The 25,091-nt window shown below is 40.7% G+C and overlaps 1 long non-coding RNA gene across 1 annotated transcript in view; it reads left to right on the top strand.

The window, feature by feature from the left end:
- The first annotated feature begins 445 nt into the window (after nt 1–445).
- The window catches only part of LOC126183688 (uncharacterized), a 42,984-nt gene continuing 18,338 nt past the window's right edge, over nt 446–25,091 (top strand). The window contains exon 1 of the long non-coding RNA XR_007536791.1: nt 446–1,357. This is a non-coding gene — a long non-coding RNA (uncharacterized LOC126183688). The remainder of the gene's footprint in view (nt 1,358–25,091) is intronic.

Below are 25,091 nucleotides of genomic sequence, written 5' to 3' on the forward strand. Positions count from 1 at the left end.
GCAGGTTCGAATCCTGCCTCGAGCATGGATGTGTGTGATGTCCTTAGGTTAGTTAGGTTTAAGTAGTTCTAAGTTCTAGGGGACTGATGACCTCAAAAGTTAAGTCCCATAGTGTTCAGAGCCATTTGAACCATTTTTTGCGTCTCAATTTTATGTAATACAGTCCCTCGAAAAACTTCAAACCCTATTACTCTGTAAATTCATTAAAAACATGAAGAATAACCTATTTCTCGGCACTTTTTAACCGTGTTCCACAAGCGTGTTTCCCTGCGGAACAGTAAGCAGTCTCAGCCATTAACAGCGCGACAATCACAGCAGAATAGTGCAGATGCTGTGACTGTACACGATTTTTTAAATAAAAGCTACCTAGTGAACGTGTGATTACCAAATACGATGATGGCTGTTAATACATTTGAGTATCGTACTGTTTCATTTAACGTAACTAGGTAACAACATATCTCATACACAAGTAGGATCTACTTCCAAAAGCGTAACAACACCAGTGTACGTGTGTAACGACTTTTGACCAATCATCGTGTTTGTGTATGTTTACGTCAAGTATATTAGTATGATGAACAGAGTGTAGAGACGTCTTTTTTTCTCGGTAACTTGTGTTACAGTGCCTGAAAGTGCAATACCGAGGTAGAGAAATTTTGCTGAATTTCGTACTTTGTGCCTATAGTATTCTGATTCTATATTATACTACAAAATTTCTTTCAGTGTATCTTTATCGGTTGTTTGTGTTAGCGGTCTATTTTCAGAAGAACTGACTTCGACCTTGAAGTTGCAATCGTCGTAACCCACGACGGTTAATACAAAATTTTTTTGGCCAAAAGTTGTGTAGTAACAGTAGTCCTACTGCTCAAATTGCTTTCAGCAAACATGTTCATGCATCCAGAACTTTTGCATGTTCAGACTTATAAGAATGACCGTAGTTGGGATTTTTTTACTGTCAGTTTTACGGGTAGTTATGAATTAAAGTGACAGAATGCAGGCTTTTGAACAGTACAACCTGTTTTTGCATTGGATGTTTCTGACTTTGTGAAATGGAAAGCCAAAGAAGAGAAGACAGAAGTAGCATTGTAACTTATGGGTGTGCCTAGCCTGCGATAGGTTGCACTAAAACCACGTATATGTGTCATAGATCTGCGATATTCAAGTCTCAATCAAAAGGCGAGAGGCTGCTGAAGTCGCAAGAAAATAACAAGATGGGAAGCGATCGCACTGCTGCCATGAACATCAGCCAAAATAAAAAGAGGTATTTTACTATTGTTTATTTCAAGACACATTTTAGCCACAAACGGAATGAATATTGTTTCTGTGCACCTAACCAGATATTAAAAGGAGTTCATTGCTGGTGAGTTTCAGCTTAACTTCACAATAGATGTGTTGCTTGTTGTTCCTGCATCAGTAGTTATACAGATACACTTAAAATTTGTTGTGAAAGTTTCTATAATTTTAAGGCTATTAAATTTAGTTGACTTGCTGTCTGGAATCAGCTGTAGGTCAAAGCAATGTTTTGCATTACTCATAGAAATGGCATTTCTGAATTTGTGTTTGCATAGTATAATGTTTGCATATTTGGACCAGGAATTGTACATAAGTTTTAGTTAATTTGCAGGTGGAAGCATAGCCAAGTGATATTTATCATATTGATTGGTGTTCCGTATTATGGATTTCTCAAATGGGAAATTTAGGAAGTGGATCTTAGATTGTAAGTTATCCATTGTGTTGCTAATGCCATGTTCTTGGTGATATGAGTAGTTCTAATTTATTACCAATAGGACAAGTCTGAGAAGACAGTTTGAAATGACTACCTTATTGCTGCCTTGTAGGCCACTTGACTATGTTGTGGTAATGTATTTCGTGAGTACAGGTTACATATTAATAAAGCTTCAATAATAGATGTGCCTTACATCATCTACTTAACTTTCTATCATTCAGTAGCTTCTCAGAAGACCTTATTCACATTTTAAGTTCTTCACCTTTCAAAAGATACATCTTTTGTATTGTGCAAAATCCATTTAGGGCACTTCACTGCGTTATACTTCTTTTGCCAATTTGTTCTCCATGTAGGCCTACTGAGGTGGGGTAAAATAAAACAGTGATACATCTTTCAGTTCATAGAGGACACGCAACTAGTGCATATACTGGTAAATCTATATCATCATATTCCAACCCAATCCCAACATAAACACAAACAAAAAGGGTTGTAACTTTTACTACATAAATTATTTACATTCCACCAGTATTTCTCATTACCAAAGTCCTGAAACTGTTTTTGACATGTGACATTTTATGCAAGGAAGTACATAGTAACTATATTGCTGTGATTGTGTGTCACATTTTGTTTTAGTTGTCTGTGGTCTATGGTGGTGATGAATTCGTCCACTCAGTTCATGTTCATTTCTATATTAGCCTTCCATAGTGTGTGGCTTTTTGATGAGATAAGTAGTTGCTCCTTCACTTTTTGGCATTGTACCTCCCACTCTTGTTGACCAGAGGTATTTTCACAGTGACTGATAAGTCTTTAAATCTTGCCAGATTGTTGTTGTTGTTGTTACTACTACTGCGTATTGAACTCTGTTATGCTGTTGTACCAGGGCCAAATAAATAGTTTCTGGTTTCTCATAACCATTTTTCTTATTGTGTTCAGAGTTAGATGGATGGTTGGTTGAGATAGTGGAGGGGAGCGAACAGCGGGGTCATCGTTCCCATTGGATTAGGAAAGGAAGTTGACCATTCCTTCTCAAAGGAACCATCCCATTATTTGTCCTAATTGATTTAGGGAAATCACGGAAAACCTAAATCAGGATGGCCGGATGTGGGTTTGAACTGTCATCCTCCCGAATGCAAGTCCAGTGTGCTAACTACTGCACCGCTTAGCTCAGTCAGAGTTAGAACAGGATTTAAATCTATAGATATGATCCACCAATATGAATACAGTTTCGAGATTACCCACCAAAATTTTTCAATCCTAAGAAATAATCACAATGATTTGGATACCTTAGCATGTGTTAATCACCCAGATGTGTCAGTTATTACTGAGCACTGGTATCTTGAGGGGGGGGAAAAAAACTCTTACTATGCACCCATTAACAATTGTCTGCTCAACTTTCAGTAGGGAAATCAAGTCTTGTGGTGGTGGTGTTTCAATATTTACAAAAAGTGGTAGTAATTACTATACCATATATGTAAGTTCTTTAAGTGTTGAAGGTGTCACTGAACTTTTTGTGATAAACTGTAGAGGGAAAAAGGAAAAACACTATTGTGGTTATATACAGACCTCCAACTGCAAGTAGAGATATTTTTCTGCCTAATCTGTATCAACTGATTGTAGAGATATAGTAAATAATCTAGGAAAAATGACTGGGTAAATACTGTTCTGGAAAGTACTGACAGGGATGTGGAACTGCGCCGACTCCAGTGCCGTGTCCAGGCTGTGCTTGATGGAGTATCCATGGCACTTATAGCCTGATTGAGGTGGTCTCACAGATTCTCAGTTGTGTTTAAATCCGGGGAGCTCAGTAGCCAGAGGAGTATGGTACTCATCCTGGTGCTCTTTGAACCACCTCGTGACCGGATCTGAATCGCTGGGACCACAATTAATGCTGACAGGTACTGTGAGACTCTGAAAAAACTCAAACAGGCAATTCAGAATCGGAGAAGAGGAATGTTGAGCAAGGGCGTACACATTCTCCATGACAATGCTTGCCCACACATCACTCAGCAAACTGTTGCTCTCCTGCAACAGTTTCAGTGGAACATAATCACCCACCCACCCTATAGTCCTGACTTGGCGCCCAGTGACTATCACGTGTTCCTTAGGTTAAAAGAACATTTGGCCGGAAAACGATTCAGCTGCGCCGACGAGGTGAAAGAAGAGGTTCATAACTTTCTGAACAGCAACGCGGTGAGCTGGTATGACATGGGCATACAAAATCTGCCACAGCGTCTACAAAAATGTATCGACAGAAATTGTGATTATGTCGAAAAATAGCTAAATGTTCAAGCTGTAAACCATTGTAGAAATAAACAGGTCTGTGTAATTATATAAAAAAAGAATAGACCCTACTTTTGGGATTACCATAGTAAATATGCAGAGCAAAAACTGCAACAATACCCATGTACTATGCACTGTGTATTATGCATTGATGTCATTCAGTAAACTGAAGAATAGGGGTATTGGGTGCTACAACACAAGCAACCCTTAAAAGCTTTTGAATTTACAGAAAAAGGCTGTAAGAATAATTTGTGGTCCAAAATCAACACACACACACACACACACACACACACACACACACACACACACACACACACACACACACACACACACTGAATTCAGTCCCACCACTCCCCACTGCGAAATGTAAAGCTAAACTAAAAAGAATAATGATTGTCAACCCACACAACATACTAGATAAGTACCTCTGTTTTGCACAGAATAAAGGCAATTTTATGTAGGCTTCATTATGTATGTAAAATATCATTAAATATAAACACATAATAATGCAGCTTTAGTTTTAAGTTATTTCTTAAATAACTAATCTAAAATAGCTCTTTGTTGCTAAGGTAAAATGCTCTCTTCCTTCAGATCAAGCCTCACCTATATTTAGTGATGTGTGTGTGGTACACTTTAAAACATGTTTCATGCTATGTGGACACACACATACAATAATTCATGTAAGTAAAAGCACTACTAACAGCAATATTCCTGATATTTGTAAATTCATGTAATGGCTAAATGTGTACGTCTGTATCCTCACGCATGAACATATATGTTCACTTACTGCCATTTCTGTGTGCAAATGTAATGCCACTTCAGTCTAGGAAAGAGATCTGGTAAGGAGTATGATGGTATCAGTCATACCCCAAACAAAACAAAAGTTGGTACAGTCATGAACTTACCTGCATCAAACACAACCACACTGTTCAACAACTCAGAGCACACCCTCTAAAATGTAATGAGGTTGCAGTGTTAAAAACACTCAAACTAAACACACAACAAAATTTCCTGCTCTCCCCACCATACCTGGTGTGTGAGTTATACGTTAAATATGTTAGGCCTGTTGACTTGCAAGACATTTCTCACACAATAAAATATAAGTAAGTTAATGGGGAGATGAAAGTAAATTGAAGTAAAGATGCACTGGAAAATCACACACAGGAAATAAATTTTGTCTATTAACTGGAAAATATCCCCAAATCTTGCATATTATAGACACTACTGAGCTTTCTGTTTATCTGAATAATATATTTTCCTAAATACGCACTGCCATAATATTTTACACACATTTTCAATAAAAATATTCTGGTTGCCAGCAGCATTTCAAGGAGTAATAAATCTTACATGGTCCTGGTGTGCCACTAAATGCCATAATAAACTGCAAAGTGAGAGTTTAAATTATTATTTTGAGAGTCCTCTGTGAAGTGATCTGAATACTGGTAGTTAACTCATTTCACAGAATTTCTGGAAGTGCCTGTGACTCTGTTCTTCTTAGTATTTTAATGATTGCATGAATCGTCTACTACATATTTTTAAACTTCTCATGTAATAAATGCACTAAAGATAGCAAAAAGCTGTAAAATGATTCAGTGTAAATAAATAAATAAATAAATAAACTGAAACAATGGCAGAACCATAAAGCAGCACAAATAAAGATTGGCATTCCGAGAACAAGGTACCATTATTTCTGTGTTGGGAGGTATTTTTGTTTATTGTCTCAAATGAAAAACAGTCCACAGTTGCACTAATTATGTTTAGAATAAACCTTAACCATGGTTTCTGCTATAATAATGTAGCCTTCTTCAGAAGTCCTAAAAAGTGATCAAAATAACATCTAGACCAGTAATACAATCTATACGTAAACTTGTAAAATTATGTATGTGATAACATATTACTTACATAAGCTTTTAAAAACGAAAAATGTCTTAGCCCAGCTTTCTGCATCTAGATTAATAAAATAAAATCTTCAACAGACGTAAGCCTGTTTAGATCATAAGTAAACGTATATATGGCACTATATGTCCTCCGCCACTACATCTGTTATACTAGGCGCACAGTCGTCAAATGTGTACAGATGTAGTGGTGGAGGACATACGGTGCCATATGTAGGTTTACTTATTTCGATACAGGCTTATGTCTGTTGAAGTTATTTTATTTTATTGATCTAGATGCAGCTGCTGGGCTAAGACATTTTTCATTTTTAAAAGCTTATGTAAGTAATATGTTATCACATACGTAATTTTAGAAGTTTATGTATAGATTGTATTACTGGTCTAGATGTTATTTTGATCACTTTTTAGGACTTCTGAAGAAGGCTATATTATTATAGCAGAAACCATGGTCAAGGCTTAGGATAAACATAATTAGTGCAACTGTGGGCGGTTTATCATTCGAGACAATTTCATAATGGTTGCTGGTGTTGCTGCCATGACAAAAATAATGATTTTTGTTTCTTTATTTATTTTTAATAAATGCAAAGGGAGATGTGATGGAGTGTAAAATTTTGATGGGTGAATCACCAGCATTGGTGTAATTGACTAAATGATAAGCAAGTGATAGTAGATAAACGATGACTAAATATTGTAACTGGAAAAGAGTTGCTCTTTTGAGAAGCAAGATACTTAAGTTTTACTGATAAGTTATTGTAGCTTCTAAGCAAAGGCCACTGCTTTCGTATATTTGTTAACGGTGCTGTGCTTAGTTACATCTGTAAAATGAAGTCTTGCAAGAGGCCTGCAACAATTATATGGGTAACTGAGCTTGTTCCTATCACCACTTTAGGCTGCTAATAACAAGTGTCCAGTTGGTATGAAAACTTTCTTAATAACACATTTTCTGCATGGCCCATCTACAGAATATCTGTCAAAAAATATAAAAATTGCCATACAACCACAAATTGTGTATGACACATTAAGAGCAAACATAATTAGGTGCATCAACAAACAAGTTTGTGGAGCAGAGAAAAATCATATTTCAGGCCACAGTGTCAAGTGTTATCTGTCATAATACTATTGCTCAACTGATATTTTTACACCATTACAAAATTAGCTATCGTAATAAATCAATACGTAGCATGGTTGTGGTGGTGCTGGCATGTTTCGTTAAATTGTGATGGACAATCATTAACAAAATCAACTATAAAACCGTAAAACAATAGTAAACCATGCTAAGGGGTTTCTTTCCTTTATGAAAACTAAGGGTCATAAAGGTGGGAAAGATAATACTTAAACAAAAGCACATCATTAATACATGTGATATGAGCAATGGATGAAGATAGGATAGGACAGGATGGAAAAGGAAGAGGGAGGGAAGGGGAAAGGGAAGGGAAGGGAAGGAAAGGACAAGAGGGACATAGTGCGGGAGGAGTATGAAATAATCTTAGATTATGTAAATGAGAGCCAGCAATCTCTGTCATTGGCAAATTTAAAATGTGGAAGAGAGACCTACTGTAAGTCTGTTAGGTATTGCACAAACACATAATAAGCTGAAAATGAAATTTCTTTAAAGTGCATAAACATATTATTAAAGTAGTGCAGTCCTACATATATGTGCACGTAATATATTCAATATACTGTTGTCTACAGTCCATGAGTATATCAGGATAGGAAGAAGCATAGGTGAATGTGCACTGGAACAGGGAGGAGGATTGCGGGTGAGCATAGGGGATTCAGAAAATATGTCTTTATTGACTTATAATGCCACTGTACTAACAAATTCATAGCACAATAAAAGATCTTGATATTGCAAGCACCAAAAAAGCAATGAAGAGCAGCAATACTGTTACGCAGGCCTTAGGAGAGATCATGTATACCATCATCAAACATTTGAAAATTAGACTGTGTGGTCAAAACTCCAATAGAGACACTGGTAATGAACTTGCATATTTATTCATTTATTTATTTGCTATTTTTCAGTCTTATCTAGATAAAAGAACAGACCAAATGTTGCACGAGTTAGTTATTTATGAATATAACACACAATAATATTATGAAAAGGAAAGTTGCCACTCAACATATAGCCGAAATGCTGAGTCGCAGGCACAACAAAAAGACTGCCACATAAAAGCTTTTGGCTAGTAAAGCCAAACACACACACACACACACACACACACACACACACACACACACACACTCTGACGAAGGCCTTACTAGCCAAAAGTTTATTTTTGACAGTCTTTTCTGTTGTGCCTATCTGCGTCTCAGCATCTCCGCTACATGGTGAGTGGTAACTTTCATTTTCATAATATTGTTAGATTCCATCCTGGATTTTCCATTGTTTGATATAACACACAATATTTTAACAATTGCTAATGAGTTAGAAGTACAGCAATAAAAAAAAATAAAATAAAAAAAAACTGTCTATGAGCCCCTCCGTATGTCCTAATGTCTATCATCTTATATTTGTGGTTCTTGTGTGAAGTGTACATTGGCGGCAGTAAAATTGTTCTGCAGTCAGCCTCAGATGCTGGTTTTCTAAATTTTCTCAGTATTGTTCCTCAAAAAGGACATCACCTTCCCTCCAGAGATTTCAGGTCCTGAAGCATCTCCATGATGCTTGCATGTTGTTCAAACCTACTGGTACAAATGTCACGTATAGATGCAGAGGATGTCATCTTAGCGTATGCCATGTCCATGATGTAATTTAGCCAATCAGGTGCCATCCACTGGGCATAAAAATGTGAGCCTCACCACTTTTACGACAGTCGGACTTAGTGCCTGATGATGGTGATGGAGACTTATCAAAAGTTTGGGACTTTATACAAATTCGACATGGCAAGTTAACTGAGAAATTTTTACCCATCTGAGTAAAATTATTGTGTAAACCTGATAGCTGAGCATATTGCAGAAGCTTCTTCAGGGTCCTTGGGACTCTCACATGCCAATATATTTATTCTCTACTGGTATTTGTTGCTAATAATAAATGTAATTTTATGATGATCACTGAAATTCACTAGCAAATTACTCTAAGTAAAAATAATTTCCATGTAGACTATGCATCTCTGCCTAGGATTCAGAATGGAATTTTACATTCTGACTCAAAAGTAATTAATGGGTTACTGGTAGACCCCAGGCAGAAAACTGGAAATCCTAGGATAAAAAAAATACAAAGTAAAGTATCTTATTAGACTCCCCTTCTATAATTAATTATAATTAATCATAATGTTTGGATTCAAGGATGCATGTACTGGTTCACACTAAGGTTCATATAAAACATATTTTTAACTTTACTGTTATAAGTACAGCTTATGGTGCTCTTTGTAAGATTGTGAAGTATCACAGGAAAAACTGCAGTTAAGTAAAAAATTATTTCTTGCTTTTAGGACTATTAATTCCTTTCTCTGGGAAGATAGATAGGTTTGGAAAATTTTGCATGAGGGGAAAGTCACATAGACCATCTATGTAGAACACTAATGTGACCCATTCACGAGTACTGCTCAAGTGTTGGAGATTCCCACCAGGTCAGATTAAATGAACACATTGAAGCAATTCAGAGGTGGGGTGCTAGATATGTTACCAGTAGCTTCAGTTAACATGTGAGTCTTATGAAGATGCTTTTTGAACTTGTATGAGAATCCCTGAAGAGAAAACAATGTTCTTTTCATGGAACTCTACTGAGAAAATTTAGAGAACCAGCACTTGAAACTGATTGCAGAATGATTCTACTGCACCCAAAGTAAATTTCATGTAAGAACCACAAAGATTAGAGAAATTAGGACTTTTTATTGGAGAGGTTTTGTTCCACATTTAATTGTACCTGATACACTATGATAATCAGTGACTTGCATCTATAACAGTCTTACTTGTTAGAGATCTATCAATAACTCATTCAGCTCTGTTTATCAAAATGCCACATACAAATGAACTGGATTCTGAAAAACTAGATGTAGGAATATACGATTGATGTATAGCTTTATGTTTATGCAATAACAGTGATCAGAATTTGAGCACACAGGTAACAATTTAACACACATGTGAACTAGAACATGATATTGGAACACACACACACACACACACACACACTCACACTCACTCTTGGTTGGTGTGACACACCTACCTGTAGTGTAGTCTGAGGTCTACATTAGGTTGAAAGATATAATTTTGTTATCAGTTGTGCAACATGAATGTAAATGAAAGGTTGTGGTAACAGACATGCGTGTGTTATGCCCTAATATTTACGTTTGGGCAATATTTAACGCTTTTTTCATAATCAAAATTGAAACTACGAAGTAAAGTCCGAAAACATAAGTCACAGAACAAGCATCCGACGAGAATTTTGCGAAATAAAGAAATTGCGGCATTAGCTACTGCTGCTATGGGCGCAGAGACAAATTCGTAGTTAAGTGCTGCAAACGCCCAAGTGGTATTACATTAGCAAGCAGCACTTTATATGTTGAAACACGTTGAGACACATTGTAATGACGGCGTATTAGTATGGTTATGCAGTAAAATCACTCTGCCAGTCAACTAATAATTTGTAGTCACTTCATTGGCTTCAATCACGTAACATAATAATGTGACACTGACTACGCTATACGTTAGTCTGTCCTGCCCCCATAATCAAGATTATTCGCATGGTATCTGTTTTTTTTACGGTTATCATAAAGGGCGCTCGATTTAGCACTTTGTATTGATTTGACGTTCCGAAATGACAGCTGTGGGCACGTCTACATTTCAAGGCTATGGGTAACATGTGACTGACGTCACTTAAGTCAATAAAGTTGCTCACAGAGCACGTCACCAGGCTGCGGTGTCAGAATTTCAGCCTTAGTCTCTCTGATGACGTCATTACGAATTCTTCGGGGTCCGGGATTAACGCGAGACGAGATGATGTGCTGTGTGATCGGTAGATGTCAGGTGCAGCGCTGTACGTGCATAGCATCTATATTGACATCTACCGACGAGATCCCATAACATCTGGTCTATTGCATAACGCAGCCGTTTGATGGCAGTACAATCGGCATTCTTTGCGAAGGACTTATTTAAGGAATGCTGAAAGCAAATTTTGAAAAAAAAATATATTTCTGTATGCTTTTCCACATTTCGTGCTAAGAGGTAAACATTGCCGATGTAACTGCAAATAGACGTTATCCGTGTGCAGCGGGAATGAATTCACTCACGGCAACTGTTCTAACGCTCTTAGTTATATAAGCATGCCCACGGGCTCTTGTGAATCACGGCGAACCAAACCCGGTACGTATCTTTCATATTACATTTTTATTATTAATATTGTGACAATTTTCCATTGTAACAATATTGTAACTTGAGGTACTTTGTTCTAATTTTTGGAAGGCGCAATGCAAGATATTTTGCGCCTCATAACAATATAAACAAAGGGTGTCCCATACAGCAGCTACCTACTTGTTTGAATGTATCTGATGTTGTATTTGGGAGACGCAGATTGTGTTTAACCTGCACAGGTTATACAAACACAGGGGCCACAAAAAATGTACACATACTTTACTCCAAAACAAATGTTCAGCAAACAATAGTCTAAAGCGCATACCTTAAGACATGTGCCCACCTCTTCGTAATCGATAATAAATCGATAATAAGAACCATATCTCTGCAACTAAAAGCTCTTTGCTTTTGTCATTTTGGGGGGGGGGGAGGAGGTAGATGGCCCAAAACAAAAAAAAGTCCAGTAAACATGGGGTCTAAAATGCATACCTTAAGAGCTATGAGCACTTCTTAAGTAGAAGATACGTGTTTGACAGTAGCGAAGCCTGCAGCTCGTTGTTTACTGACTAGCGTTGCTGCCTCCGGATGACGGGATGCTGGGTTCGATTCCCGGCCGGGTTGGGGATTTTCTCTGCTAGGGGACTGGGTGTTTGTGTTGCCCTCGTTATTTCATCATCATTCATGTAAGTGGCTACATTGGGCTGTGTGAAGATTGGGCCTTTGTATGGGCGCTGATGACCGCGCAGTTAGCACTTTCGCTGCGGCATCGGTGCCGGCGCGCAACTCTCCAGTGCGGCCCGGCAACACTCTGAAACGGCAGGTACCGCTTGGAGCCGGCGCTCCTAAGCACACCTGAGCTACAGGCTGACAAGACCTTGAAAGATCTGCAGGATCATGTTCTGTAGTGACTTAATGATGACACCTTTGATGCATTACTTCAAATAAGCTTCGACTGTATTGTGGTCATGTTTTAAAGTCTGTTTGCTGTGTGACACCTATAGGGGTCACAGGCGTCATTAAAATGTTCGTGATTTGTTGATAATGTAACAAAAAATACAATTCAAACAAGCAACAAATCCACTGCAGTCAGGAAAAATTTGGATTCCAAAACGCAAATTCTTAAGAAGGAAAAAAAAAAAAAGAAACTGGATTCATTTGAAATTATATTTATTTCAAATGCGCATTTTTAAGATTGAATCTGATAGGTCGTCAATTTAGTAGCATGTTTGCTCCTGGCATGAGAGAATTAGCCGTCTACATTTATCATACACGCACAGGGGACGCCCGGATGTGTAGAAATTAGTAAGCGAAACACACCCTACGTGGAGGCTTCTCTCGTGTCACCCATCACTTCAATTGCGGTGCTATTAAAACAAATTTAGCACGACAAATTCTTTCGCAAAAAGCTGAAGTGAGCGCTTTACAACTCAATAAGAAATAAGTCGACTTAACACAAAAGAAAACCTCATTTTCAGAGTACTTGTGAAAAAAAGTTCTAACCTTTCACGTCATAAAAAGAAACCATGCAATGTCAAAAGAAGTTCTCTTTGATAGTCGGAATTTTCCCGATATTATCGCGTTTTTGCTACTTATGGGAAATTATACAGCAGTTCAAGCAGTATCCAGGTTTGCCTTGTTCCGCGCACTTCTTACAACGCTTCCTCATAACTTGCTTCTTCCCTCCAGTAGCTTCCCGCTTTTGCACAACGTGTGTTTTTTTTGTGATGTTTCTTGCTCACATTTCGTGGAACGTCCATTGGTGGAAGTAAGTCCTTTATAATGTTCATTCTCTAAACGTACGACGTCATTTTATTTCCTGAGTATTTGTTGTACAGATATAGAGAATTGAAAGCTAGCATGTCAATGACATGAAAGAATAGTTTTTTCGACCAGCGGATAGTCTTTCGTTCACATAAATAATACGATGACATCTGATCTTGTTTATCAGTCCCAGACATACACGCATTGTACCTAATAATGGGCAAAGATTTCGTGACTATTTGCGGGCACGCATTCGTCACTTGCTCCATAACATTTAGATGTTCTGTGAAAATGTAGGAAACCTCTCGTTGATCCTTCCATTTTCCAATCATAACTCCACTAGAATACCGCGCAATTGTCTTTCTCTCTCTCTCTCTCTCTCTCTCTCTCTCTCTCTCTCTCTCTCTCCCAGGTTTTGGCGACACAACGTCTTCGGCGGTATGTTTCCTATTTCATTTCAGAGTACCTGTGGAAAGTGTTTTTAGATTCAACAGAATTTTAGCTAAATGAAAACTGTTATAATAATTGTCCAAGTAAATGTGATGACCGACATGCAGCTTTTCTGCCATCAAATGCAACACAACCTTTTCAGCGTGACCTTTTCCCCCGTATCTCCACTACTTCCCGTGTACACAGCGCACTTATTTATGAAACCGTCTGGATTGTTGAGCATGTACATCTTCATGCCATATTTATTACGTTTGCTTTTTATGTGTTGTCTAAATGACAATCTTCCCCTCCAAAGAATCATTGATTCATCTTTTGATAAATCTCTTCCCGGGTGAAATACTTGAGATATTCTCGTGTTAAAATGATCCCATATAGGTCGTATCTTATATGAACGTTCGTCTGGTTTCGGGTTTCCTGGAAGTGGATTTTTTGCAAAATGCAGAGAGCGTAATATAGGGTGTATACGACCCGGGAGATCCGGGAAAAAGCCGGGAAGTTTTTAGAATTTCGGGAATTTTTCGTTGTTTTAGTTTTCAATTAAATCTTTGTAATTTTGATTGGTAAGAATCGATACTCTAACAAAGGATATTACTGTATCCCGCTACTGCAGAATAATACTGCAACAATAAAACGTGAACGAGAAAACAAAACGAAAATAAACCATAAATTGCAAACGCTTGAGGGAGGGGTGATGGGGGGAGCGGGTGCTATCTTAGTATTGCCCCGGTTCGGAAATATCGTAGAGCCGAGGCTGATGCGCAGAGAACTCTTGAGTTATACTGGGGAAGTGTGTAGTCTCCACGTGACCCGTGTTTACATGTAGTGATTTTGCCGTTTCGTCTTCGTTTACTGCTCTCACGCCAAATGAAAACAAAATGGATTTCTGTGGCCGGGAGATATCAAATGAATTAAAATACATTCACATAATTACGGAAGGCTAATATACGTTATTAGTTTCAAATTTTATTTTATTTCCACTTTTGACAGCCATACATTAATCGCCTTGTAGAACAATGAAGTTATTTTTGTCGGTGTACTAAATAAATTTGGTTTATATTAATATTTTACGCTGAGGCAGTCAATGTGTTTGAAACAAAGTGTTTAGTTCCACACTATTGGCTAATTTCAACTGCTCGCTGCATTTCAAGTGCACGTTTTCATCTTCTAGCACGTAAGGCATTATGCCATAATAAAGAATCAAAAATGAGTTAATACATTACTGGTACTCCAAGAAAATTTACATCCCGAAACCCAATTGAATATCAGGTCGAGGCCTACTTCTTTGGGAATCTGGACATACGAATGTGCTCTTTAAGTATGCGCTTTAAATGTGCCATTTTAGTGTGCTTCACGAAATTCCGATGCTGTTGGAGTATCTTCTTATGTCTTTTTTCTTTTATGAGATAATGTAAGATTTTCTGATGTTTTACACGTACGAACATACGGGCTTCCTGCGTCATAGCAGCTGGCAAAGTGTGGTGGCGCCTGTTATCTGGCGCTCTCTGACGACTACTGAAACGAGCCTATTTCTAACAGGTCGCGGGAAGGTATTGCGAATGGTGGTTTGAAAAGCGTTACTTTAAAAGTACATTTCCTTTTACGCAAGTTGAACTATGTGCGAGAATGTACGATGAATTTCTTAAATCAAGCGTTTGATGACAAGCCTTTTAGAAGTATTTCGAGCCCAGAAGATCAGACATTCATGTCGTTGTGATGAGCAAATTGATGTAGTACTACGGGAAGCTCTCTCTCCTCTGCTGTAGCTAATTTATTTGTGGAAAACTTTGAGGACAAATCACTCGACTCGGCTAAAAATTTTACTGGCACAATTGTGTGATATATCTTACAGTGTAACACGCGCAAAAAATATCAACATTATATGTGAAACCTTAGCTTCTCTTGCAGCTTATTGACCTTAGAGACCACTATTATATGTGAAAGATTTGCTTTTCTTGTAGCAACACTATATATATTAATTTAAAACATTAACTTTTCCTTTTTGTGTATCCGTGCTACGTAACAGTGGTGTTGCTATTAGCCGACTACATCGCGTGTCCTGTGGTCTGAATATCCGCTGTCATCGGCTGGCGGGATCACGTGACATGAGCTATAACGCTTACAAAAGCGCATCGCAATCTCGATTACAATGGTTCGGAAAGTAACATGCGATGTTTGGTGGAATTCGAATTTACGCTTTCGTAATACGAAAATATGGAGCGTACATGTCGCTGCACATCAAAAATCTTTCCAAAAGTAGTTTTTTTCGCTGAGTTTCGTTCTCTAAAGTGCCGGGAAATTCTACGCCCGTGTATAAAAACATAACCATTCAAAGGACTGATAAGTTTTACAGTTCCGAGGGAAAATATACCGTCACTTAATAACACGGAAAAAGTGTGTTTTCATCTGGGAGAAAGTGTATTTTTAACCGGGAAATCCGGAATTTTTTTCCCTTGTCCACGTATACACCCTGTAATATGATCAAATACTGGTCTCTGCTTATACTCATCGTTATTCCTGTATTCTCAAACAGCGGTTCTTTCTTCCAGTAGTCTTGTAATCGCGGATATTTAACGTTACTCATATGTAACGAAACACCCAGGAAAACTAGTAATTCGCCTATACCTAGAGGTTTCCACTTACAGATCCTAGATCCCTCTTTTGTATTTTCACTCAGCAGTATGTTGACTGCGATATCGTTCGTTTCGTCAACTACAAGTTGCAACAATTCGTCTGTTACCAATAATCTGAAGAAATCCATAGGAGAATTGCCTGCAGGATGAATTTGCAAAATTTGTTCCTTTGTTCAAATGTGTGTGAAATGTTATGGGACTTAACTGCTAAGGTCATCAGTCCCTAAGCTTACACACTACTTAACCTAAATTGTCCTAAGGACAAACACACACACCTCCGCCGGGATCAGCCGCACTATCCATGATTGAAGCGCTTTATGTTCCTTCGTAAATGGGTGATACTGCATATGATGTGGTTCTTTATGCCAGGACTCACCTGGATTATCTCCGTGTGACAGGTCGGGCTCTTTTTCGTCGTCGATTTCCACACAATCGTCGTGATCCGTATCGTCAGATTCGGAATTGTCACGAAACAGATTCAAAAGCTGTGCTTCCACGCTATCATCACTCTGAAATTCTTCTGCAGCCTCTAAATGACAATCTCCGTGGTATGCCTCGTCCTCGCTACACAGAAAATCACTGTCGTCTAGTACACTAAGTAACTTTCCCCCTGTCAGTTTAACACTTTTCCTGCTCCTTTTCACATTGGATTGGTTCAAATGGCTCTGAGCACTATGCGACCTAACTTCTGAGGTCATCAGTCGCCTAGAACTTAGAACTAATTAAACCTAACTAACCTAAGGACATCACACACATCCATGCCCGAGGCAGGATTCGAACCTGCGACCGTAGCGGTCGCTCGGTTCCAGACTGCAGCGCCTAGAACCGAACGGCCACTCCGGCCGGCTTTTCACATTGGAAGGTCCAGCTGTCGGTTCATTAGCCGCCGTTACGAACCATATACGTTCGATAACTGACCACGCAAAACAAAAGTTTACACACTTTGATGCTAGGTGCAACTAGACTGACAAGGGGAGGCCGCGACGTTTGGAACGCGGATTTACTGCAAACTTCGTACACTCGTAGTACTCCATGAGGACAACAAAATGTGTAAGCAATAGCGCGTACTTCTCAAGCGTTATTGAAAAAAATCGCAAGATAATTTCGGTCGTCAAATATATACCTGTTCGTGGCCATTTTTACCATGAAGCGGCGGCAGCCTAATGGTTAGCGTTCAAGCCCCATAATCACTGGATCGAGTCCCGTTCGTCTGTTTTCTTTTATTTTCAACACAGTCATTTTCTTTACTATTTATATTACAATTGATATAATGGGGAAAATACGTGTAATCGGATGAACTTTTATTAAATTTACAATGTTATTTGGCAGTCTACTAATTTTTATTATCACAAATAATGTAATATTCATAACTATCGATTAGTAAACGACCAAACGCATAAAGTGATACTGAAAATGTATGCCTTATACCTGGAAGGAGCCCGAAACGACTTGTTACCTCCAAGTTTTGACCGGCACAGACGGCTTTCGAAAGATGTACAATTAATCGTCGCTTTCGACATTACAAGTGCAGGATGGTATTTTTCGTAAAAACATGGAAAACATAAAGTTAAACGATACCGGCGACATTGAATAAATGCTATGTTTCCGCGTACGCAAAGTCTTTTAACGTTTTCCGTGGAAAAACAAACCTCGTTAACATTTTCAAAAACCTCACTTTCAGACGATAATCTGGAGGCAAACCATGCGTAATGCAGTATCGAGTGTATTTTAATAGCGTCTTCCGCGAAGCAATTTATCGTTCTCTTTTGGTTAAATACGAACAGTATTGAAGACACAGACAAGCATACATTTTCAGTTTCACTTTATTCGTTTGGTCGTTTACTAGTCGATAGTTATGAATATTATATTATTTGTGATAGTAAAAATTAGTAGACTGCCAAATAACATTGTAAATTTAATAAAAGTTCATCCGATTACACGTATTTTCCCATTATATCAATTGAAATATAAATAGTAAAGAAAATGACTGTTTTGAAAATAAAAAAAGCTGACGAACGGAACTCCATCCAACGATCCAACGATCTAGCGGCTTTAACGCCAACCACTTAACAAAAAAAAATCTTTTTTTTTTTTTTTGGAAAGGGTAGATAACGCTCTGACCGAAAACGCTGAGCTACCGTGCCGGCACCACGCGGGTGCAGCCGCATTACGGTAAAAATAGCCACGCACAGATATATATTTGACTACCGAAATTATCTCGCGATTTTCTCAGTAACGCTTGAGAAGAACGCGCTGCTTACACATTTTGTTGTCCTCATGGAGTACTACGAATGTACGAAGTTTACAGTAAATCCGCGTTCCAAACGTTGTGGCCTCCCCTTGTTGAGTAATCAGACAGTGAGCGTGGACGCGTATCAGCGTCAGCCGCACTGGCTCATGGCTTGTTGTGACTCTTATAAGCGTCAGCTGCAGCGAAAGTGTTAAGCACCCCACAAAGCAGATATCATCGTCACACTACCGAAGATGAGCAAGTACTCATACCTCTTGAGGTACGCATTAAAGCCCATGTTTACTAGACATTTTTACTTATTTCTGTGTAAGGAACCTGTCCCTAAAGTTTGTCAGAGTTTTTTTTTTGACACACTGTATAATGGGTAATGTCAGAGATAGTATTTCTTCTATGCAAGAATTATTACTGGCTGTTACAACAGCATAAAGCTTAGTTTATGCGACGACACTGGCTTGCGCCACTCGTTGCGTGAAACGATCTGCACGCAGATGGTTTCGTGTATGTCTGTAGACATGGCGCTACCAGTTCCGTCGTTCTAAATCTACATCCATACTCCACAAGCCACCTGACGGTGTGTGGCGGAGGGTATCTTGAGTACCTCCATCGGTTCTCCCTTCTATTCCAGTCTCGTATTGTTCGTGGAAAGGAGGATTGTCGGTATGCCACTGTGTGGGCTCTAATCTCTTTGATTTTATCTTCATGGTCTCTTCGCGAGACATACGTAGGAGGGAGCAATAAACTGTTTGACTCCTCGGTGAAGGTATGTTCTCGAAACTTTAACAAAAGCCCGTACCGAGCTACTCAGCGTCTCTCCTGCACAGTCTTCCACTGGAGTTTATCTATCATGTCCGTGACGCTTTCGCGATTACTAAATGATCCTGTAACGAAGCTCTCGGTTGGATCTTCTCTGTCTCTTCTATCAACCCTATCTGGTACGGATCCCACACTGCTGAGCAGTATTCAAGCAGTGGGCGAACAAGCGTACTGTAACCTACTTCCATTGTTTTCGGATTGAATTTCCTTAGGTTTCTTCCAATGAATCTGTCTGGCATCTGCTTTACCGACAATCTGCTTTATATGATCATTCCGTTTTAAATCACTCCTAATGCCTACTCCCAGATAATTTATGGAATTAACTGCTTCCAGTTGCTGACCTGCTCTATTGTAGCTAAATGATAAGGGATCTTTCTTTCTTTCTATGTATTCGCAGCACATTACACTTGTCTACATTGAGATTCAATTGCCATTCCCTGCACCATGCGTCAATTCGCTGCAGATCCTCCTGCATTTCAGTACAATTTTCCATTGTTACAACCTCTCGATATACCACAGCATCATCCGCAAAAAGCCTCAGTCAACTTCTGATGTCATCCACAAAATTATTTATGTATATTGTGAATAGCAACGGTCCTACGACACTCCCTGCGGCACACCTGAAATCACTCTTACTTTGGAATACTTCTCTCCATTAAGAATGACATGCCGCGTTCTGTTATCTAGGAGCTCTTCAATCCAATCACACAATTGGTCTGATAGTCCATATGCTCTTACTTTGTTCATTAAACGACTGTGGGGAACTGTATCGAACGCCTTGCGGAAGTCAAGAAACACGGCATCTACCTGGGAATCCGTGTGGCCCTCTGAGCCTCGTGGATGAATAGCGCTAGCTGGGTTTCACACTATCGTCTTTTTTGAAACCCATGCTGATTGCTACGGAGTAGATTTCTAGTCTCCAGAAAAGTCATTATACTCGAACATAATACGTGTTCCAAAATTCTACAACTGATCGACGTTAGAGATATAGGTCTATAGTTCTGCACATTTGTTCGTCGTCTTGTGATTGTTAAATGTAAATGAAACTTTCGGCAGCCGTACGAGTTGTGGCGAAGTTAATGCTCGTTTGCATGAAACCACTACACAAGACAAGAGGTAAAAAAGTTAAAAACATGTTTGGATTTGTGACTGGATAAAGAAAAGGCGATAACTCAGTTGCTCAGTGACCTTGCTGAAAGAAATAGTACTGGAAGACGCTAGAAGCTATTTTAGTCAATTTCACTACTTCCATTTTTTGGGAAGCACGGCTGTGATGTTTTAAACAAATCAATTTTGACTACATTATTCAGCTTCCCAGATTCCTGTAGCCTTTCTTCCCGTCAGCAATTTACCTCAAAAAAATCGCCCAACTCGAACCACGGGATCTTATTGTTGTAGACGTGGGCTTGCTTGTATTTTTCTTAATTAGTTAGTGTATGTAATAGTGATTGAATGAATTTTGCTGTGCAGCTTAGGTATTGTTTACCTATCCATGTTCAGATCGCGCATGACAGTCTCAAGCGCAGCAACAAGTCTCTGCTCATCTTTTCCCACAAACACCTATGCATAGCATTGATACCCCAAAAAAAGCGAACAATTTCCTCCGTTTCCCACTTCATATTTCAGTTTCTTCTGTACACTCTGCTGACATACCTAACATCAATACTCACACAAGTCGCCAAAATTGGAACAAGCCAAAAAAGATCAGTTTCGTCAACAAGTTGCGCAGTGGCCGGTAGCGCAGTTAGTGTCGTCGTGTATACTACGATTAAAATAGCACAAATTTCATTCTTCTTTGTTGATGTAGTATTTTCGTCTGTAAATTCAAATATTGTTCAGGACCTAAGGTTAAGCCGGTGGTTCACGTTGAGAAGCCATTCTGTCATGTGAAACACAAAATAAGTTCTGCGATATTTCGGCAACGTGGCTCGTAAAGAATGCTCTCAATGTCAAATACAGATTGTTCCCGCTAAAGTTCAGACTTCATTCCATTGCAAGATGGCTGCCACGTGGAGGAAAGAACAAACATGTTTTGATTGAAGGGAGAACAGTGTCTGTATAACATAAAAAGTACGAGTTACTATAACACACATTGTTGTACGGAAGTGCTCTCTTGTGTTTTCTCTAAAATGAAGCGTGTTAGGCCTCGGTTGAGTATCCCAAAGGATTGAAAACTGAGGTTATATGACGAGGGGCTTATACAGGCTCTAAAGAAAGTCCCCGTTACCCCAATCTACTAACCCCCCTGCTGGTTTGGGGGTTAGAATAGGCCCATGGTATTCCTGCCTGTCGTAAGAGGTGACTAAAAGGAGTCTCCAACATTTCAGCCTTAATGTAATGGTCCCCTAAGGGGTTTGACCACTACATTTCAAAATTTTCTGTTAGTGCATACCATTTGGGGAAGGACGCCTTACGTGGTGCATCATAAATCCATCTTGCACTAAGATAAGGCACATTCGATATTGTCATGGAGTTGGACTTACACCGAGCTTCCGGCCACATCGGCTGCAATGTGTTCCGGGTAGCATACATTCTCTCCATTGTGCACTTCCATCTTCGCTCCCTATATAAATGGATATTAGACACCCAACATCCAGCACGGTAGCCAGTCTGTTGTGGTGGGGCCGTCATGTACCCTCTTGGTGGTAGCCCCCTGACTACACAGGGATCACACTGCTGATGCCTGAGCTGCTACCTCCCCACGTATGCCGAGGAGTAGATGCCTATCTCTTTGGGGCATCAGGACTCCCGGCAAAGGCCATCCTGCCAGTTGGTCTTTGCAGTGGCTGGGTGGCACCTGTAGGGAGAGCCCCTGGTCGGAGTGGGTGGCATCAGGGTGGATGACCCGCAATGAAGTGTGGTACATCATCTATCACTGGTGGGCCTCCACCAGCAGTCTCTAAGCGATTGAGGTCTAACCTCGATGGTAATAAATACGATCAGAGATCATTTCCCTCCCTGGCCACTCCTTGGGAGGAACGTATGGTTAAAGAAGGCAGTGAAGTTTATTCACCTCGGTACTTCGTCTTTACGTGAGTTGATGGTGAATCATTTATGTCGACGAAGCCTCAGTTTTTTTGTGGAGCATTTAGAGGAAAAGTTCGGGGAGATGGAGGGCTTGTCCAAAATGCGCTCTGGGTCAGTTCTAATCAAAACAGCATCCTCTGCCCAGTCACGGAGGTTGCTCGCTTGCGACAAGTTGGGGGATGTTTCAGTTACCATCACACCCCCCTGAGTTTAAACATGGTCCAGGGTATATTATATTCCACAGGGATCTTCTTCTGCAGTCAGACGATGAGCTGCACGCCAACCTAGAATGACGAGGTGTTCACTTCGTCCCGCACGTCCATCGGGGTCCGAGGGACAATCAGGTAGCCACCGGTGCCTTCATCTTGGCCTTCAAGGGTGACGCCTTACCCGAAAAGGTCAAGGTGATGGTTTATCGCTGTGATGTGAAGCCATATATCCCTCCTCCGATGCGGTGTTCTAAATGCTGGAAGTTTGGGCTTATGTCATCCCGGTGTCACGTGTTAAGATTGTGGACGTCCTTCGCATCCCAATACTCCATGTGCCCCGCCTCCCATCTGTGTTACCTGCGGAGAACACCATTCCCCTTGCTCTCCGGACTGTAGGATTTTCCAGAAAGAACGGAAGATAATGGAATATAAGACCCCGGGCTGCCTGACCTACACTGAGGCAAAGTGGAATTATGAGAGACTCCATCCTGTGCCAATGACATCCACCTATGCCCCCGATGCGACAACAGTTCTACCATCTCCCCCTTTGTCACGTACAGGATAGCTCTCTGATCCATCAGAATCCACCTGGCCTCCTTGATGGTGGGGGACACTTCACTCCCTGTCGCTTCTGCTCCATCTACTTCAAGAGCAACACAACACCCCCCCCCCCCCCCCCCCACAACCATCGGGAACATCCGTTCCCATATCCCAGCCGGAGAAGCGTAAGTCTTCTTCGGCTCCTCTCACCAGGAAGGGGTCCCTTGGGGCCCTCCCTTCCCAGGTTCTGACCAGTGGAAAAGCGGACACCCACCAGTGGCTGAAGCAACCACAGGTCGCTGGTCGTAGGGCTTCACAGTCCTCGTCCATCCCTGAGACTGACCCAGTGAAGCCCTCCCAGCCAGAACCACTGAAGGCACAGTGCGAAAAGCAGAAAAAGAAAAAGGCTCCCAAGAATCCAGACATTGCTGTGTCACCCATCCTACCGCTTCCTACAAGCTCAGCGTCTGAGGATGAGGTAGAGATTCTGGCATCCGCTGAGGACCTAGATCTTGCCGGACCCTCGGACGCAATGGATGTCACTCACACGGGTACTCAATCGGTGGCAGTGGGTGACCCAGCAGCTTAATCTGCCTCCCCAATCCCTTCACGCCTTTCTCAGCCATGGATGATGTCATCCTCCACTGCCATTCCCTGTTCTTCTGGGTCCCCTTGGCGGAGGACTGTACCTGGTGGTCGCCTGAGATTGCTGAGGTGATTAAAGAACGCAGGCAGGCGCACCAGCATCACAAGCAGCATCCCTCATTGGAACACCTCATCGCCTTTAAACGGCTCTGTGCACGGGCCTGCCGCATCATTTGCCAACACAAGCAGGAGTTCTGGGAAAGGTATGTCTCCACCATTGGCCTCCATATATCTTCATCGCAGGTTTGGGCCAAGATAAGTGCCTCTATGGCTATCCGACCCCCGTCAGTGTCCCTGCGCTTTCACTGAATGGAGCAGTTTGTACTGACACCGACACAATTGCAAACTGCTTAGCAGAGCATTTTGCTCAGAGTTCTGCTTCTGCGAATTACCCACTGGCCTTCCGCTCCATGAAAGAGCGATTGGAACGTCTGAGCCTTTCATTTCACACGCGCTACCCTGAATCATAAAAGAAGGTTGTATACATGGAAGAATCCTAGAGACACTAAAAGGTATCAGATAGATTATATAATGGTAAGACAGAGATTTAGGAACCAGGTTTTAAGTTGTAGGACATTTCCAGGGGCAGATGTGGACTCCGGCCACAATCTATTGGTTATGAACTGTAGATTAAAACTGAAGAAATTGTAAAAAGGTGGAAATTTAAGGAGATGGGACCTGGATAAACTGACTAAACCAGAGGTTGTACAGAGTTTCAGGGACAGCATAAGGGAACAATTGACAGGAATGGGGGAAAGAAATATAGTAGAAGAAGAATGGGTAGCTTTGAGGGATGAAGTAGTGAAGGCAGCAGAGGATCAAGTAGGTAAAAAGACAAGGGCTAGTAGAAATCCTTGGGTAACAGAAGAAATATTGAATTTAATTGATGAAAGGAGAAAATATAAAAATGAAGCAGGCAAAAAGGAATACAAACGTCTCAAAAATGAGATAGACAGGAAGTGCTCCCCCTGCGGGTTCGGGGGTTAGAATAGGCCCGCGGTATTCCTGCCTGTCGTAAGAGGCGACTAAAAGGAGTCTCACATGTTTTGGCCTTATGTGATGGTCCCCTCTCGGGTTTGACCTCCATCTTTCTAAATTATTCCGAAGAGCGAGCCAATTGGGGAAGGGCGCCTTACGTGGTGCACTGTGTATCCGTCGTGCAATTAGACCTTTAGCCGGCTTTCACGTCGTTGCCATGGTGTCCCGCTCGTTTTCGATCTTTAGGGCGGGGATACGTCCCTGGGTGCGATTACCACGCTGCCCTCTGCAGTGTTTCTTTTAACTGCGGCGACGACCTTGGACAGTTTTGCACCTAAGATCCAGCACGGTAGCCAGTCCGTTGTGGTGGGGCCGCCATGTACCCTCTTGGTTGTAGCCCCCTGACAACACAGGGATCGCTCTACTGATGCCTGCGCCGTTAACTCCCCACGTATGCCAAGGAGTAGATGCCTATCCTCCTGGGGTATCAGGACTCCCGGCAACGGCCATCCTGCCAGGTGGCCTTTGCTGTGGCTGGGTGGCGCCCGTGGGGAGGGCCCTTGGTCGGAGTAGGTGGCATCAGGGCGGATGACCCGCAATGAA

The sequence above is a fragment of the Schistocerca cancellata genome, chromosome 4 (genome assembly GCF_023864275.1).
Source record: "Schistocerca cancellata isolate TAMUIC-IGC-003103 chromosome 4, iqSchCanc2.1, whole genome shotgun sequence".
NCBI classification, from domain to species: domain Eukaryota; kingdom Metazoa; phylum Arthropoda; class Insecta; order Orthoptera; family Acrididae; genus Schistocerca; species Schistocerca cancellata.